The sequence below is a fragment of the Primulina tabacum genome, chromosome 15, assembly GCF_025594145.1.
Source record: "Primulina tabacum isolate GXHZ01 chromosome 15, ASM2559414v2, whole genome shotgun sequence".
NCBI lineage: Eukaryota > Viridiplantae > Streptophyta > Magnoliopsida > Lamiales > Gesneriaceae > Primulina > Primulina tabacum.
Window position 1 is genome coordinate 28,552,312 of NC_134564.1, and position 20,050 is coordinate 28,572,361.

A 20,050-nucleotide genomic window follows, 5' to 3' on the forward strand; every position below is an offset into this window, starting at 1 on the left:
TATTTTGGTACAATTGATGACTTGAAATATGACAAATCAGAAATTTTCGAATTCATGTCACTATTTTCCGATGCTACATAAGCAAATTGACCTAAATAACTGTAAATTAAAATTTAAAGTACCAAAATCAAACTGTGAAAACTTAGTGAACCAAGAATCAAAATTGAACAAGTTGGTGGACAAAAAAATGTTTTCTCTATGATTTAAAATACATATATGTATTTTAAGTTGTTGGATTGCAATTGTTTCTAATAGGAAAATGGGTGACACGAGGTGCCTAAGTTCTTGTACGGTTTAGAAATTTGGAGTTGCCCTTTTAATATTAGCTATTTCTTTATTATTAAAGCGGCAAATGTTCCACTTTATATATATATATTTGTGGTACAATAATGGGAACTAATTAGATTATGATTATGGATGACATATCGTACCGTATCGTATCGAAATTATATAATGTATCTCGTACCGATAACTACAGTATAAACAAATTTTATACCAATATGAAATTATACGGTATACCGAGATTTCGGTACGATATCGATATATACCGTTTTTTATCGGAAAAAACCTTATATTTTTTGAATTTTATAACTTTATTGTTCTAAAATATTATAAATTTTAAAAAATTTATATATTTTTCGTTATTTCGGTATTCCTGTATATATCGAAATTTTTAAATTTCATATCATTACTATACCGAAAAATTCAATGTCGTTACCGTATCATACCGAAATTTTCGGTAAATCAAAAATTCGATATTATTTTGATACAATAATTTCAATATACTAAAAATTCGATATTTTTTTTATCATCCCTAATTATGTTATATTTTTTAACATATTCATGATGTAATTTTAGTTATTTTCTTGGGCTAAAAGATTTCCAAAAGAACGAATTTTGTTGACCAGAAAATTCAAATGTTTCGGAAAGGACTTTTTGTCCCCCCTTCGTTAGTGCATGTCATTAAACTCCAGCATTTATGATAGTAAATTTAAATTTCATAATGTAAAAGTTCAGAATAAGAAATTGTCTAATTTGGAAATATTGATGCACCATGCATACATACATATACATATATATATATTCACGTCTAATTTAAATTTTAAAATATTGTTTAAATTTAATAAAAAAAATATTGTTCTTGTTTTAGTTGAATCGTACGTATAACAAGTTAGCAAGGTATGTCTATAAAACTCCAATTATAATTAAAAGGAATTTTTTTTGTATTATATGTTTGTCTCATTACAATTTTTTTTTATGTTGTCAAATTTCAATTTTAATATGATATTTTTGTTTTTTTGCGCAAATTTAGTCATTTTTTTGTGTGTAGCTGAAATACGTAGTGTCACATCATTACTTCAAATTAATAAAAAATATATATAAATAATTTTAATTCAACATTTTTAGTTTCGATTAATTTATGCTGTGCGATTTGCTAAAATACTATTGTTATTCATCAACAATTATTTCAATAGTTTGTTGGAATTAAAAATAAAATAATTAAATCGCTAAAACAAAATAGTGATTCCAATTTTGTAATCTGCATCAGATAATGATTTAGAATCCTAATTCACATTAAAATTGAATAGAAAATAAATTTGATGATAGAAGAAGATTCGTTCATAGAGAAATGACAAAATACAAACTGAAAGTTACAAATATGGAGATGGATAATCAAATTAGAGAGTGTATAATTTATGTGAAAAAAGATATGAAATTTTAGAAATAAAACTTAAATTTTACTTATAGAATCTTTCAGGAAATAAAACAATGAGAAAATTTAGAAATTTAGAGTTTTGAGTTTACTTGAAACGCAAGAGAAACTATTTAATATGTATGAAAAATTAAGACAAGAACCGATTTCTTTCTTCCTATGACAATATTCATGCATTGCATGCAATAAACACATTGTCCCGTATGTATTCTATATTTATGTGCTTCAAGTGTACGCCAGGTGAACCTTGGTGGGAAATTTTGCCTTGATCAGTCCGACATTCGACGCACCCAAGTCGCACTCGTACGCTTGCACACAAGTCAAGCCTTTTTTCACGGCAAATCGGGCCCAGGATTTGCACCTCCTCTGCGTATGTGTACGCGAGAGAGAGCCTCTTGACCAATCATTGTTACACCTCCATAAAGTGCAACTCAATATAAGCTCACCCATACTATGTTTATTTTCCTAAGTGGGACATTTCCAACTTACCAACTATTGGGCATTGCTTGTCCAATTTCCCATTCAATTGATACAAGCCGAATAGGCCTCTTGGTACCAAGTTATCTCTGACAAGATGCCTTAAATTTGTTTGATTTCTCATCATGAATTTGGAATTAATAATCGAAAATTAGTAGCTCCATAGGTTTTCTGCATCAGAACTTGTCGGAGAGTCATCAGACGGCGGCGACGCTATCCTCGGCGGGCTTACAAGCATTCCCTCCGCCATGTCCTTGAGTAAATTGGGCATATGGAAGAGTTCCTCTTCATCTATAAATTCTTGCCCGCTGCTAATTACTGTTTCTGCATTAATGTTTTCATGGTCCCCTAGCTGTTGACAGGCCGCCGCCTCCGCCGCCAGCCTCCTCAACCGGTCCAGCCTCCTCTTCTCGCTTCATTAATGCAGCAGCATTAGTGGCTGCTCGGCGAATATCTGGCGGTGAAGGTGATGCAGGGAGGTGATATTTACCGATGTTTTCCGGGAAGTTAAGCATTGCTTCGTTGCCTCGTAAGGCCAGCACGGCCACATCATAGGCTGCGGCGGCCATCTCAGGCGTTGGGTAGGTTCCAAGCCATACACGGGTGGTTTTTCTCGGCTCTCGAATCTCCGACACCCACTTGCCGCTCCGGCTCCTTATCCCATGGAATACCGGGTGTTTTCCGGTGTTGGACCGACTCGGTGATGAGGTGGAGGTCATGTTGGTGACTTTTTGAAGCTTTCTTGGAGATGGGATGGCTTCAATTCTACTCAAAGACTGCAAATTCAGCGTTTGATCCCTACATATTGGCAATCGTGGCTGTGTCACTGAAGAAGCCAAAAACGGAGCCAATGACATAACAGAAGGTGGAGGAGGCAATGGCAAAGGCAGAGTCAGAGCTGGTGGCTGTGTTTCCAGTTCAGTACCGGAACAAACCGAATGATCGGTCGGTGCCCGCAAAATGGTATATTCTCGAGTCGGAGGCGGAGGCGGAGGAGAGGCGGATGGTGGTGGAGAAGAATGGTCTTGTTGACTCGTGTTCAGTTGATGTGGAGGGTCAGCCATATATATTGAACCAAGTGGATATATAATAATTTGTATATTTTTATAGTAAGTTTTCTTGTAACAAAATGGTAAAAACTAAAAATGGGCATGCAAATTTAATTTAGAGGAATTGATTAATATTTGGTAGTTGTATATATTAACCATGCAGAAATTTGAATCCGTGGGTAAATCGTGGGTGAATTGCCATGCTTTCTTTTGGAGTTGGAGCCTGCACATACACGCACGTATTACAGTACAGCAAGCAATTAGCTGCCACGCCTACTTTATTAGCTGTTTTCTAATGTACTTTACAAATTCTTAATGAACAGTAAATTTTGAGTGGGATACACCAAGTTTTATCTAATTATTTCACAATGTGAGATTGAGGTAAATTTTAGGTTTCATGCATCTGTCATTTATCTATGTGCTTCTTCGAGGATTATTCGGTAGCATTGTGTTTATTTATTTAATCGGAGATTTTCGGCATCGCGCTGTTCGATTATGTTGTTTTTCTTTTGAGCCGGGGAGTGATTTGTCTGATTTTATATCGAACTAATTAGATATCTCGTTCCAAATTTAATATCTTGATGTCAGATGAGTTATAAATAATTGATAATTAAGTTGTTTTTCAATGTACATAGAATTTTATTTGAAGAAAAAAATGGATAAAGTCAAACCATGATATTATATAAAATTGTTATATTCTCATCTCCAGACCCAAAAAAAAAAAAGGTTTTAATTATGATCTTCTTTTGATCACATTTAATTTGAGTACTTCATATCTGGCTTATCCACTGTCTTAATAGCCTATCTTTGTTCCAATAGTTTAAACCTTCCGGATAAATTTTAATTCGATAACAATAATATTAAATTAAATTTTCAAATCTGAAACATATTAATTACTAATTTGTCTAAATTTTGACAATTCTATTTTTTCAAAATAGATTTGTTTTCTTTAAAAATGTTATTACGTTTTAAATTAGAAGAGTTGACATGGACGTAGGATATGTTGCAAATTAAACATAGTGAATGAAAGTTAAGAGTCAAATTCCATAGAACTGGGAATGGCTGAAAAATTGAGATTGAGGTGTAAATCAAAGGTCCAGAATTGGAATAATATTTATGGGTGAAAGTATAAAAATTATGGAGGAGAAATATGATTTCTATATATTTGTTCAAGAAACGGTAAATGGGATTTATAGAGTACAAATGATGCAACTAATTCACAAAAATCTCGAATGTATATAATATTATCCTACTATCGGCAGATTTGCAATCAACTCGTAATAAAAATTTCTTATTTAAAAGATCACTTTCGAATTTTGTAATACATTTAACAATTGAAAGAATTTCTTTCTTTATTGTAGAATAATTTTTCTGTGTATTATTCCAAGTTCCAGAAGTATATATGACAAGAATTTCTTTAGATGTATTATCTATTTTTTGTTTAAGTATTCCTCCATATCCAATATCAGAGGCGTCTGTTTCAACTATTTTAAATGCTTCAGGATTAGCAATAGATAAACAAGGGAGTTCTTTAACCCTTTCTTTTATTTTTTGTATTGCGAGAGTATGACTATTAGTCCATGGTAGATGATTTTTCTTTAACCTTTGAAATAATAATTTACAATCTTGAGAGAGATCTTTATAAAAATCTCCTATATAATTAAGACTTCCAAGAAATCTTTGTAATTGATTTATATCAATGATTTTATCAGGAAATTTATCAGCAAAAGCTATTGCTCTTTCAATAGGAATTATTATTCCATTTTCAATATAGTGTCCTAAGAATTTTATCTTAGTTTGAAAAAGTTTTGCCTTTTTCTGGTTTACTGCTAAACCAGCTTTTTTAGTAACTTGAATAAAAATATTAAGATGTTTAAAATGCTGATCAATATTATCAGAATAAATAAGAACATCATCTATATAAACTATAATATAATCAATACATGAATTATAAATTTCATTCATTATATTTTTAAATTCCATATGAGCATTTTTTAGTCCAAATGGCATTACATTCCATTCATAATGTCCAAATGGTACAGTAAAAGCTGTTTTATATTTGTCTTCTTCTTTTAGAAGAATTTGATAAAATCCTGATTTTAAATCGAAAGAAGAAAATATTTTTCCTTTAAATAATCTATTTAATAGATCTCTTTTATTTGGTAATGGATGTTTTATCCATTTTAATGCTTTATTAAGCGGTTTATAATTAATAACAAGTCTAGGAGCCCCTCTTTCTATTTCAGCTGCATTTTCTACATAGAAAGCTGGACAACTCCAAGGGCTATTACTTGGTCTAATTAAATCCTTTTTAAGGAGACTATCTATTTCTTCTTTACAATAATTTAAAAGTCTAGGACCCATAGCAATAGGCCTTGCTTTTGTAGGAATTTTATCCTCATTAAAATCATCTGTATAAGGAAGACTAACTTGATGTTTTTTCCTATTCCAAAAGGCATTAGGAACATCTGCACATATCTCTTTAGATATGGTTTCTGAAATAATTTTTATTTTTTCTTGAATTTTATCAGAATTTATTTTTTCTTTAATATTTTTAAAAAGAACTTCATCTTTTAATGAAGTAACAAAATTTTCTTTATTAGTTACTATTTTTTGTAAAATATTGATAGATTTTGAAATCGGTATCGTTGGAAAGGGAAAGAATAAATCATTTCCTTTAATATTGGTATATAACCATTTTTCATTAATTTTATTAATGAGAAACAGCATTTGAAAAAATGGAGTTCCTAAAATAACAGGAGTAGATATATTTTATAAGAATAAAAGTAGTATTTAAACAAACTCCAGAATTACATATTGCCACATTAGACAATTTGTAATTGACTATGAGAGGTTGCTTATTAGCAGCTGTTATAAACTGAGTAGTCTTTTTATAATATTTAGAAGGAACTATTCCTTCACTGATGCAATTTACATCAGCTCCTGTATCTAATAATGCTTCAATCGTAATTTTAAATTTTTTATTAATAATTAATGTTACCTTTGAGTATCATTTTTGAGAAATAATCTGATCAATTTTATTGATCCAAATCATTTGATTTATTTCATTATCATTATCATCTTTGGGTAAAATTTCTTCTTATTCTTCATCAGAAGTAGAATCTTTTTCCCAAATATGATTATTATTAATACTAAGAGTATTTACTCTTTCTTTTAAATATTTGATCTCAGATTTTATCTGATCTATTTCTCCTTTTAATTCGGATATCGTAGGTTCTCTTTCTTTTTGTTTAGCTTTTTCTAATATTTTATTATAAGAATATAATTCATATTCTTGTACTGTATTTTGTACAAGTTTAGTAGGCTTATGATTTGCCATATTTAAATAATGTTCTATAGCTTTTCTTTTTTCTATAGGATCTTTTATTTGATCTATGAGATCTAAAATGAAATTTTCTTCATTTGATATAACATTTATTTCTAAACCCATAAAATTTATAAGACAAGTATCACAATCACAATCTGGTTCACAGATTTTATGTTCTGATATTTCAGAATCATTATCTGAACTACTATTAGAATATTCAGAGAATTCATTATCAACAATATTGATATAAAAATCTTTCTGTTTTAAATTTTCTTTTTTATTAAGAATAATATTTATCAATGATTCTTTTAAATCATTGTTTATATTAAGATTATTAATCTTTTTCTAGACATAACACTTATTAGCCTTATATCCAATTTTTCCACATTCCAACATACCGGAACCTTAGTAGAATCATTTTTTATAGGTTTTTTAAATCTTTTATTTGAATATTTTTTAGATTTTTCTTTATCTTTTAGATAATGTTTTTTCTTTTTAAAAGGAAATCTTCTTCATTTTTTTTTATCTCTTTTAGGATATTATATTGGTTGAAAGGCTATTTGCTCACAAAAGTCACCAATAATATTTCGATTTTCTTCTTTTTGCATATCAAGTTGTCTTTTTAGCTTGATATCATTACAAAGAGTTATACCTTCTGCAGTTATTTCTGCAGATAAATCTCCATAAGTAAAATACTCCAATCTATAGAGTTTGTTGGAGATTTAGATTTTAATCTATTTTTAACTCTTTCAGCAAAAAGAACTGGAAGTCCAGAAATAAATTTTTCTTTCCAGAAATTTGCATTGCAATCATTTCTAGTTAAAACTTTTGTCACAAACACATCTTTATACCATCTAAATTCAGATAGTGTTGGACATCTCAAATTCATTAATTGCTCTTGAGATCTATCTAATTGAAGTTCATTAGCTCCAACAAAATTAGATAGAATGGTATAAATCAGTGTATTAACTGCATCAGACTCTTCTCTTCCATTAAGATCAATTATAGAAAGGTTAATAATTTTATTTTTTGCATCTTTTGAGAGATAAAAATCCCACCAACCTTGAAGTTGGCCAGTAAAACCAGTAATAATGGCTTGAGCAATTTGCCTATCATTATTACCTTTTATTTTTGCGGCAGAAGAGTATATTAACATTTGTTTAATAACAGTTTTAATCTGATATTCAGATTTACCATCTATATTCCATTCAATAATGGCTTCACCATTAAACTGAACATAATCTTTCTTTTCTTCAATTTGAAGATCAATAGGTGTTGCCTTTTTATAAAAAAGTTTTACAATTGATACTTTATGCATTTTATTAATCTACATTTCTTCTTCAGAAGAACTTGAAAAATTTTCAAGTTGTTCATCTTTGGTAATTACCGAAATAAAACCCTTTTCTCTTATATTTATTTTTTGTAATCGGTCTATGACATTCCATAAAATTTTCATCTTTTTTAGAACTTAAAAGAAATTTTTCTTGTTTAAAATTAGGAGGAGGTTTTATCATCAAAGTTTTTGAACTTTCTTCACAAGAAATTTTTTGTTTGGATTTAGATAAAATCTCTTCTATTCTTGTAGTTTGATTTCTTAAAGAATGTAAAGTTAAATTGGTAAAATTATTTTGCTGAATTATATGGTCAAAATTACCTGATTGATTGTAACAATTGAGTTAATTTGGATCTTTGCATTCCATTTTCAATTATTTCAGTATTATCCTAATCCAAATAAACACATATATAACATGTCTGTTGGCTCAATATTCAGCTTCTGCATTGTTTCTTGTAACCACTGATTGTTTTGTGTTGAAGTTTTAAAATTTTAATTTGAAATTTAAATTATGGTGCCCAGGTATGGATCATATAATATAAAACCATGTAAATCACACTTGGGTATGACTCCAACTATTCTGGAGTTTAGGCGGAGATAACTCTTTCAAGTGCAGTCTACCAACGAACGAATCTTATTTCCTTTGTTTTCCTTAGTGCCTCTTAAGTCCACGGAAGGAATCAAAATTTCCTCACTTGATTGCACTAGAAAAACATGTGATAATATGCATTGAGATTGAAGAATGGAATGGCAGGAAACCCTAAAACTACATAATTGTTTTTGGCCGAATCTTAATGTTTGGGAGAGAGGATTTCGTAAATCCTCTTACGTGCTGAATCGTTGTGTTGTTTCAAGTACTAGTATTTAACCCGTGCATCATTAAAAATTAGTGAAAAATGAATAGACATTTAAAATGAAAAAATAATATAATTATAAAAACTATTTTTCGCTAATTTTAAAAAACTTTCTTAAATACAACGCATGTCGATTAATTTTTTTGGCTAATAATCACTATCATATATCAAAATTTTAGATTGCGTTAGCCTATGACAATGACATGATGCTTATCGTGTTTATTGTATTGATGTCGACCACCAACCTTAATACATATTTAATTCTTTAATTTTTGAGAAGCTATATATTATTATTTTTTAACATGTGATAATAAATATTTTTAAATCAAATTCAATAAAATTAATTAGAAATAATTTTTTTTAAAATTCATTAATTTCATCTAAATTCACATTCACAAACAATTTTGTGACATGACACATGTTTGACACATTTGAATGATAACAATAATTGTTTCATTAATATCTTTTTCCAAATGTGTTGTGATTGTATCTACAAAATCTATTCATAATATACACAACAGCCTATTATTCCTAAAGAAAAATGAAATATGCAATTATAAATAAATTATGTATAAACCAGAAAATTTATTTATTAACATTTACTATATGTATTCCAAAACAATGCCAATAAATTTTATAATGTGTCTCCTAATAAGATGCGCACTTTATTTAGAATTGGTTTAATCATTTTCATTACAGGACATTTTATAATATCATGTATCCGTGAACTTTGTAATATATAAGAAAATTATCACATTAGTAAATACGTAATAATTAAAATTTTGTACAAATAAAAGAATAATCTTTGTTTACTTCTCGATCATGAAAGTCAAATTTCATACTTAATGTCTCGTTGTTTCCATACGTAGGTTGTTCATAACAACGAACAAATCTAAATTTAAACGAACATTACATCTTGGAAGGATTCAACTCAGATATGGTGCTGAAAAGATGAGTCATTTCAGAATTCAATTTTGGAGTAGATAAATTTAGTAAGATAAATAGAATAAAATTGGTTTTAAATATAATATGCAGTATTGTATTATTTATAATTTAAAATTCAAATAAGACATTCCAAGTGTAATGCCCGGAAATTTAATCCTAGTAATCTGTAATTATTGATTTGTAATTTGATATGATTATGAAAGGATTAACCGAGACACGATTTGAAGTAACGTGTGAAAATGTATGTGCGAGGACAGTACCATCGGCGCACATGCGCGAATTGGACAGAAGGTCTCGCGCATATGCGGGACAGGAAGGCGCGCATATGCGCGAGCTGTGTGAAAGTTCAATCACAACTCCAGAGAGTCTCGCGCATATGCGAGGAAGGTGTCGCGCATATGCGCGAGCTGCCGAGAAGAAATGTGCGAAGACCAGAAGGTCTCGGGCATATGCGCCGATTTAGGTCGGGCATATGCGCCGATTGCGCGAGACGTGTTGCGTGAAGGGCGCGCCATTTGCCTTGCTGCATGTACGTTGATGTATATATATATATATATACAATGCAATTCGTTTCTTTAGAAGAAAACCGAGAAAGGGTCAGGGGAAAGTTGTGAAAAATCCTTACGCCTTTTGTGAAAAATCCGTCCGTCTGATTTTGAATCTGACTGCAGTACTGTGTTCATATCAACGCAGGCTACAACTGGACGTAAGTTTTACTACGTTTTGATATGATTTGAAATTATGATGTTGTTAGAATTGAATGGAATTCATATATGATGTTCTTGACATGTTAGACATCATAGAATCGAAGTCAGATTAAGAAACGGACTGATTATGGAATTGTTATGATTTTTTGAAGTTAATTGACTGAGATATGATATCAGATTGTATTGGTATCGATTATTAGTTGAGAGAATTATTATCTGGTGATGTTATATTGACCGGGATATCGGGATTGTGCGGTTATACCGTTGATTTTGAATTATTGATCAGATTGGAGTTGGTTTGAGCGGTATATTAATATCATATTATTGATATTGCCATTGCCAGATCGAGGGATTGACAGAGTTTGAATTCCAGACCGAAACTACAAACGAAAGGTATAAATTAATGTTGAGTTGGGATTGCACAACTCGAGTGAGGTTTGACTCGAGTTTCCCTAAATCACATACTTTACCTTATTGTATTGATTTGATTGATATACGTGTTCTCTTGATTGATAGATAGCAGGTATTAGACGAGTATCTTGGGACAGAAGTGCCTGATAGTGGTGGGATCGCCACGGGCACATTGCACGATGTCACAAGATAGTGTATTGGCGATAATGCCAAAGTCTGTCACCGGATGATTGGCTATCGATGTGGATAGAATTTGGGTTTTTTCTATTACTGTTGATCGATGTCGTATCGGTGTGGATAGAATTGGAGCTTCTTCTATTACTGGTGATCGATATTATATCGGTGTGGATATAATTAGAGTTCCTTCTATTACTGGTGATCGATTCCATATCGGTGTGGATAGAATCAGACCTTTTTCTATTTCTGGTGATCGATACCTTATCGACATGGATAGAACTGGAGTCTTTTCTATTACTGTTGGTCGATATAGGAATGCCAACTTCTGGAAACCGGGATCCCTAGACTAGGATTGAGTCTAGTCTAAATTGTGTAGCTACGAGTATTGTCGACAGTCTGATATTGATTATGTTTCAGATTTTGATAAATATTGCTGTTATCTGTTACATGCTTTATATTTGGTTATATGATTGCATGTTTCGTTGATTTATACTGGGATTATATTCTCACCGGAATTATCCGGCTGTTGTCTTGTTTGTATGTGTACATGACAACAGGTGGGACAAGATCAGGGTCCAGGAGATGAGGAGAGATCGTGATTAGAGTGGAGACTCCGGACTTGGATTAAAGATAGGGTTTTGGCACTTGATAATTAGATGTTGAACCTTAGTTCTTACTGATTTGTAGACGGTATAGGACTTGTACTTTATTTTATACTGCGTTGTATATTAGTTTGATTTCACTACATTCCGCATTAAAAAAAGAAAAAAATTTTATGACCCTAATTACTTGATTAGTAAATTGATCCTGATGACGATTAAGAACTGATTAGCGTCTGGGTCTCCACACCAAGGGACAAAAATTAAACATTGGATGCTTTTGACAGAATTATATCATGCATTAACTCTTTGAAATTATGGAAATCTCGAATTGCATCCATTGGGTGTCAACATTTCTGATTATTGAGGGTAATATACATGTTTATCGAGGGAAATTTAATGTCCATTTGAAACTCTTTTGAATCTATCTCTTTTAATTTTTTTGTGCTCTCTTATTTGAATATTTAAGAAGACAATTTAAGATATACAACATATATATGGTTTTGGAAGAAAACTACAATACATTAATTTTTTCAAATTAAGGTAATCTCGAAATAATATGCATTTGGGATAAAAAATTTATGATTATTAAATGGTAATTTAATATTAATTGAAAAACATTGTTGTAGTGATAACTTTTAATACTCAATCCAATTTTATTTTAAAAAAATTAAATTAACTAATTAAATATTGTATTTCTTTTTTAGTAAGTAATTTGGACAGAAAATTACTTAAAATAACAAAATGTATTTTTGAATGATTTACCTCACGAGTTGTGGGGACCCGGACGCTAATCAAGTTCATAATCGTCATTGGGACAATTTAATCAATTATAATAAATAGGGTCTAATTTTTTTTTTAAATGCGGAATGTAATGGAAATCATACTAGTATACATATCAGTATAAAATAAGGTACAAGTCCTATACAGCATACATTCAATACAGACTAAGGTTCAACAACTATCTATCAAGTGTTCAAACTCTATCTACAGCAACATCCAAGTCCGTGGTCTCCACTCTAATCATGATCTCTCGTCATCTCCTCGGCCCTGATCATGTCCCACCTGTTGTCATGCACACATACAAACACGACAACAGCCGGATAATTCCGGTGAGAATATAATCCCAGTATAAATCAATGAATATGCAATCATATAATCAATATAAAGCATGAAGCAGATATCAGCTATATATATCAAAGTCTGAAACATAAATAATATGAAACTATCAATCATACTCGTGACTCCACGACTCAGACTAGACTCAATCCTAGTCTAGGGATCTCGGTTTCCAGATGTTGGCATTCCTATATCGACCAACAGTAATAGAAGAAACTCCGATTATATCCACGTCGATATAACCAAACATCCAGTGTCTTGACCTATCCATCACAGATTGTGGCATTATCGCCAATACACTATCTTGTGACATCGTGCAATGTGCTCGTGGCGATCCCACCACTATCAGGCACTTCTGTCACAAGATCACTCGTCTAATACTCGTCTAATACATGCTTCCTATAAATCAATAGAACAACATATAAAATCAAATCAATGCATATAACAACAATAAGTATGTGATTTAGGGAAATTCAAGTATATCCTACTTGAGTCGATCTCCCAATACCCCATTGACTTATACCTTTCTTTTATTGTAGTTCGGACGTCGTTCCTGTCTGGAATTCAAAATCTGTCAACCCTCAATTTGGCAATGACAATATCAATAATACCATATCAATATACCGCCCAAATCAGTACCAATCTGATTAATCTGAATTTAATTCAAAATCAACGGCATAATGGCACAATCCCGATATCCCGGTCAATACAATCTCAACAGATATTAATTACAATCCATAACCAATATCCAATACAATCGGAAATCAATCAACAATCCAAATCTGTCCAATATCAACCGATATATTCTGAAAAATCATAACAATTCCATAATCAATCTGTTCTTTGATCTGACTTCGATTCCACAATGTGTAGTATTCTCAGAACACATAATAATGATCAAATAATAATTCCTCCAATATCATAATTTCAAATGATAACAGAAATCAATAAAACTTACATCCAGTTGTAGCTGTCGACACAAGGATCTCAGTACTGGGTTCAGATTATAAATCTGAGTACCGAATCTAGAATAATCAAATTTCGAAAGCGTAAGAAAACTTTGAGGGAATTGCTGAAACCCTTTTCTCGATTATTGCTGTTGGTCTCGTAGGAAATGAAGAATATACATTATATATTTGCATGCAAGGACAAGTGTCATATTCAAGTCCCAAATTGCACTTTAGTCCCTGAAGTCTTTACTTTTTGCGATTTGGTTCTCACAACTCTTTTTAATTCCATTTCAATCCTAATTACTTACAAAAATCGTGGAATCTAATTCATCATTCCAAAATTCGTAAATTAAATAATTTCGGATTAAATGATATAATCTCGAGCCTTACAATTCTCCCCCTCTGAGACATGATTTCAGTCCTCGAAATCTCAAGCAGTCATATCACAGGCAATCAAATCAGAAATAACAGAAACTGAAATCGTAAACTCACATCAGTGGAATAACTCTGGGAATTTCTGTCTCATATCTGATTCAGTCTCCCAAGTAGCTTCTTCAATACCATGACGAGTCCATTGAACTTTCACAAGAAGAATAATCTTCGTTCTGAGTTGCTTTTCTTTACGATCAATAATTTGTATCGGCTTTTCAACGTAACTCAGAGATTCATCAAGCTCGGCCTCGTCTGGCTGAATAATATGAGAATCATCGGGGAGATACATCGGGGAGATATTTCCGCAGCATAGATACATGAAATACGTTATGTATCCCTGACAATGAAGGCGGTAATGCCAGTCGTTAGGCACGATCTCCTATCTTCTCAAGAATCTCATACGGACCAACGTATCGTGGATAAAACTTCCCTTTCTTGCCAAATCTGACAACTCCTCTGAAAGGTGAAATCTTCAAAAATACTTTGTCTCCTGCCTCAAATACCAACGGTCTGCGTCGAATGTTGGCATATTTGGCTTGTCTGTCCTGTGCTGCCTTCATTCTTTTCTGAATCAGTTTCAATTTCTCTGTCATCTCTCTGATTATATCAGACCCAGTCTCAGGAACCTCAGAGATATCATCCCAATAAAGAGGGGATCGACATTTCTTTCCGTACAACGCTTCGAAAGGAGCCATCTCAATACTCGTTTGATAGCTATTGTTGTACGAAAACTCACAGAAAGGCAATGCATCTTGCCAATTAGTGCTAAAATCAAGCACTACAGCTCTCAGCATATCTTCCAATGTCTGAATCGTCCGCTCTGACTGTCCGTCAGTCTGTGGATGATATGCGGTACTCAGATGTAACTTCGTACCCAGAGCTTGCTGCAAACTCTGTCAGAAGTGCGAAGTAAACCGAGGATCACGGTCTGAAACAATCGATTTCGGCACTCCGTGCAATCTAACCACTTCTCGTACATAAATATCGGCCATCTGGTCATTTTGTATGGAATAAAGCATGCAGATTTGGTCAATCGATCAATCACGACCCAAATATCATCACAACCTCTGGAGGACTTCGGTAACTGCGTCACAAAATCCATGGAAATGTGATCCCATTTCCATTCAGGAATGGACAAACTCTGTAACAATCCTCCTGGTTTCTTCCTCTCGGCTTTCACCTGTTGGCAATTTAGACACTTGGCTACAAATTCAGTAACATCAAATTTCATTTGTTTCCACCAATACTGTGTCTTCAAATCATTATACATTTTCCTGCTACCAGGATGAATGCTAAAACGACTGTTGTGCGCTTCTGCTAGTATTTGTTGTCTCAAATCTGAAACATTCGGCACAACAATACGATTATTCACTTACAAAACATCAGCACGAACCTGATATTACGATTGATGTCCAGCTCTGACCATAGCAATCGAATTCTGCACGTTCTGATCAACTTTCTGTGCATATATTATTCTCAATATCAATTCTGGTTCAGCTCGAATAGCACATAATCTCAAAGGCTGACAATCTGTTTCAAAAGCTAATCCAGACAAACAGCAATCTTCTATCAAATTCGAAACACCAATCGTCGATAAGGATAAAGAACAAACCTTTCGACGTAGTGCATCTGCTGCTGCATTAGATTTCCCCGGATAGTACTTGATTTCACAATCGAAGTCTTTAAGCAAATCAAGTCATCTTCGCTGTCTCATATTCAACTCTGACTGTGAAAAGAGATATTTCAAGCTTTTATGATCAAAATAGATTTCAAAATTCTCACCGTAAAGGTAGTGTCGCCATATCTTCAAAGCAAAGACGATGGCAGCCAATTCAAGATCATGAATTGGGTAAAGAGTCTCATGTGGCTTCAGCTGTCTCGAGGCATAAGCAATAACATGCTCTCGCTGCATTAGAATACAACCCAATCCTCGGTGAGATGCATCACAATAAACCACAAAATCACCAGTACCTGATGGGATAGTCAGTATCGGTGCACTGGTCAATCTTTTCTTCAATTCAAGAAAGCTGGTCTCACATTCTTCAGACCAAACAAATGGAGCATTCTTCTGAGTCAACTGAGTAATTGGCTTGGCAATACTCGAGAAATCTTTAATAAATCGACGATAATATCCTGCCAAACCCATAAAACTGCGAATTTCGGGTACTGATGTCGGTCTCGGCCAAGAAATCACTGCCTCAACCTTACTGGGATAAACTGATATACCGTCTCCGTATATAATATGCCCCAGAAATACAACCTTTCTCAACCAAAACTCACATTTCGACAGTTTAGCATACATTTTCTCAGCCCTCAGAATTTTCAATACAGTTCTCAAATGCTCGACATGGTCACTCATATTCTTCGAATAAATCAAAATGTCATCAATGAATATAATAACAAAATCATCAAGATATCTCTGAAAGACACGGTTCATTAATCCCATAAATACAGTCGGTGCATTCATCAACCCAAACGGCATGACAATAAATTCATATTGTCCATACCTGGTTCTAAATGCAGTCTTCGAGATATCAGAATCCTTGACTCTCAACTGATGATATCCAGATCTCAGATCGATCTTGGAATATACTGAAGAACCCTGCAACTGATCAAACAAATCATCAATGCGAGGCAATGGATATTTATTCTTTACTGGTTGCTTTATTCAGTTGTCGATAGTCGATACAGAGTCTCATCAAACCATCTTTCTTTCGAACAAACAGTACTGGAGCACCCCAAGGAGACACACTCGGTCTGATATACCCCTTGGCCAGTAAATCCTCCAACTGTTCATTCAACTCTTTCAACTCAATCGGTGCCATTCTGTACGGAGCCCTCGAAATCGGAACTGCACCTGGCATCAACTCAATACTGAAGTCTATCTCTCGAATCGGAGGTAATCCAGGAATCTCATCTGGGAAGACATCAGCAAACTCACACACCACTGACAAATCCGCCAATGATGGACTCGATTTCAGTAAATCAACTGAATAGACAAGGAATCCATCCGCTTCTTTCTGCAATAATCGAGTCATATTCATAGTAGATATCAAAAGAATTCTGGCTCGAGAACCCTTACCATAAAATTTCCACTCATCAGCCATCTCAGGTCTGAATCTTACAATCTTGTGGAAACAATCGACTGTAGCCCTGTACTTGGTCAACATATCGATACCGATAATACAATCAAAGTCAGATATCCCAAGCACAATAAAGTCTAACTCAATTTCATGCCCATTATACTGCAGTATACACGATCTAACAGACTTCACTGATATCAAACCCGTCTCCAACGGAGAAGAGACAGACACTACCGCAGACAATGATTCAATAGGCAATGCATGACTCAATGCAAATCGCTCAGATATAAATGTATGTGATGCACCAGTATCTATCAATACATATGCAAGTATAACCAGAAATAAAGCAGTTACCTGCAACAACATCATCAGGTGCATCCTGTGCCTGCTCCTCAGTCAAAGCGAACACTCTGTCCTGCTGTCTCGGAGGCTGGCTCACTGTTTGGCTTCCTCCTGGCCTCTGCTGTGACTGAGTAGACGGTGCTGGCTAGAAAGAATGAACAGCAGATGGTCGTCTCCCTGTCTGAGCCACTGATCCAGATGACTTTGCTGCATGGGATCCCTGGGCACCTCTCTGTGGACATACTCGGGCAAAATGTCCCTGCTGTCTACAAATACGACAGCTGCCAAACACTCATCGGCACTGCTCTGTGGAATGCTTCCCTCCACAGGTGCTGCAATAGGGTCCTGTATAAATCTGGCCCTGACCAGTCTGTCTCGAGCCACTAGAACTGGAAGAACTGCTGCCAGACTTCTTGAACTGCTTTCCCCTAGCTTTCAGGAAGTCTTTCTTTCCACTACCACCGCCACTCTCGAATCGAGGAGGTGGTTGTTCTGGTCTCGGTGCTGAGGAACAAACGAAGCTCCTCTCTGTCTCATCAGACCTGCTTCGACTCCCTTAGCTCGGTTCAAGGCATCAGTGAAATTGTTTGGCCTCCCGGTATTCACCAAGGTAAAGATTTCAGGATTTAGGCCATTAATAAACTGATCAGCAACGGCCTCATCATTTTCAGCCACATGTGGAGCAAACCGCAACAAGGTCGAGAACTTGGCCACATATTCCTCAATGTTTAATTGGCTCTGTCTCAAATTAGCAAACTCGGCCCCCTTGTCCTTCCTGTACGACACTGGAAAGAATCTCTGATAAAATTCAGTTCTAAACACATTCCAGGTAATAGTCGTACCTCGATGCTCTAATGCCTTCTTCGTGGTAATCCACCAGTTCTTTGCAATATCGTGCAACTGGTGTCCAATTAGTTTCACTCTCCTCTCATCACTATAGTCCAAGGACTCAAACAACATCTCAATGTCGTCTAACCAACTCTCGCAATCAACTGAAATCTCAGTACCCTTCAGAGTCGGTGGATGGAATTACTGGAATCTCTTCAGTAATGTCTCCATCGGTGTTGCTGTCACGTCCATGGGAGGATTCGAAGTGCTACCATGTTCCGGTATTTTTCGAAGAGTCATATCTGATTATTAAAAGGGTTAGCAACCAGATACAACAAATGTGTTTCAGTCCTCCTCCGATCATCTTACTGCTGATCAAGAATCGGTTCTGATTCATTCTCAATAACACATGCTTTTAAATCAAGTCAGATAAACATATAACCATGTATTATAAAGCAGTAAATCATGCTAGCAATCACAAGCAGGAAAGAAAACTCAATCTACCCCGCTCACTAGTTCCTATCTCAGTCTAAAGGATCTATCGCTCTGATAACACCTGTTGTGGGGACCCGGACAGCTAATCAAGTTCATAATCGTCATTGGGACAATTTAATCAATTATAATAAACAGGGTCTAATTTTTTTTTTTAAATGCAGAATGTAATGGAAATCATACTAGTATACATATCAGTATAAAATAAGGTACAAGTCCTATACAGCATACATTCAATACAGACTAAGGTTCAACAACTATCTATCAAGTGTTCAAACTCTATCTACAGCAACATGCAAGTCCGTGGTCTCCACTCTAATCATGATCTCTCGTCATCTCCTCGGCCCTGTTCCTGTCCCACATGTTGTCATGCACACATACAAACACGACAACAGTCGGATAATTCCGGTGAGAATATAATCCCAGTATAAATCAACGAACATGCAATCATATAATCAATATAAAGCATGAAGCAGATATCAGCTATATATATCAAAGTCTGAAACATAAATAATATGAAACTATCAATCATACTCGTGACTCCATGACTCAGACTAGACTCAATCCTAGTCTAGGGATCCCGGTTTCCAGATGTTGACATTCCTATATCGACCAACAGTAATAGAAGAAACTCCGATTCTATCCACGTCGATATAACCAAACATCCAGTGTCTTGACCTATCCGTCACAGACTGTGGCACTATCGTCCTCGAAATCTCTAGCAGTCATATCACAGGCAATCAAATCAGAAATAACAGAAACTGAAATCGTAAACTCACATCAGTGGAATAACTCTGGGAATCCTGTCTCATATCTGATTCAGTCTCCCAAGTAGCTTCTTCAATGCGATGACGAGTCCATTGAACTTTCACAAGAGGAATAGTCTTCGTTCTGAGTTGCTTTTCTTTACGATCAATAATTTGTATCGGATTTTCAACGTAACTCAGAGATTCATCAAGCTCGGCCTCGTCTGGCTGAATAATATGAGAATCATCGGGGAGATATTTCCGCAGCATAGATACATGAAAGACGTTATGTATCCCTGACAATGAAGGCGGTAATGCAAGTCGTTAGGCACGATCCCTGACAATTAAACGAATTGATATAATCAATGTAAGTAATAATTGAAGTAATCATTTATTGCAGACACATATGTCAATATTCATGATATATTTTTCTTTTTTAGAAATGACATTTTGACTGAAAATTA

At 34.1% G+C, this 20,050-nt stretch overlaps 1 pseudogene; it reads right to left on the reverse strand.

Moving 5' to 3' along the window:
* Positions 1-1,746: 1,746 nt before the first annotated feature.
* LOC142527099 (ethylene-responsive transcription factor ERF027-like) lies at positions 1,747-3,345 on the reverse strand (annotated as a pseudogene).
* Between the last annotated feature and the right edge of the window lie 16,705 nt (positions 3,346-20,050).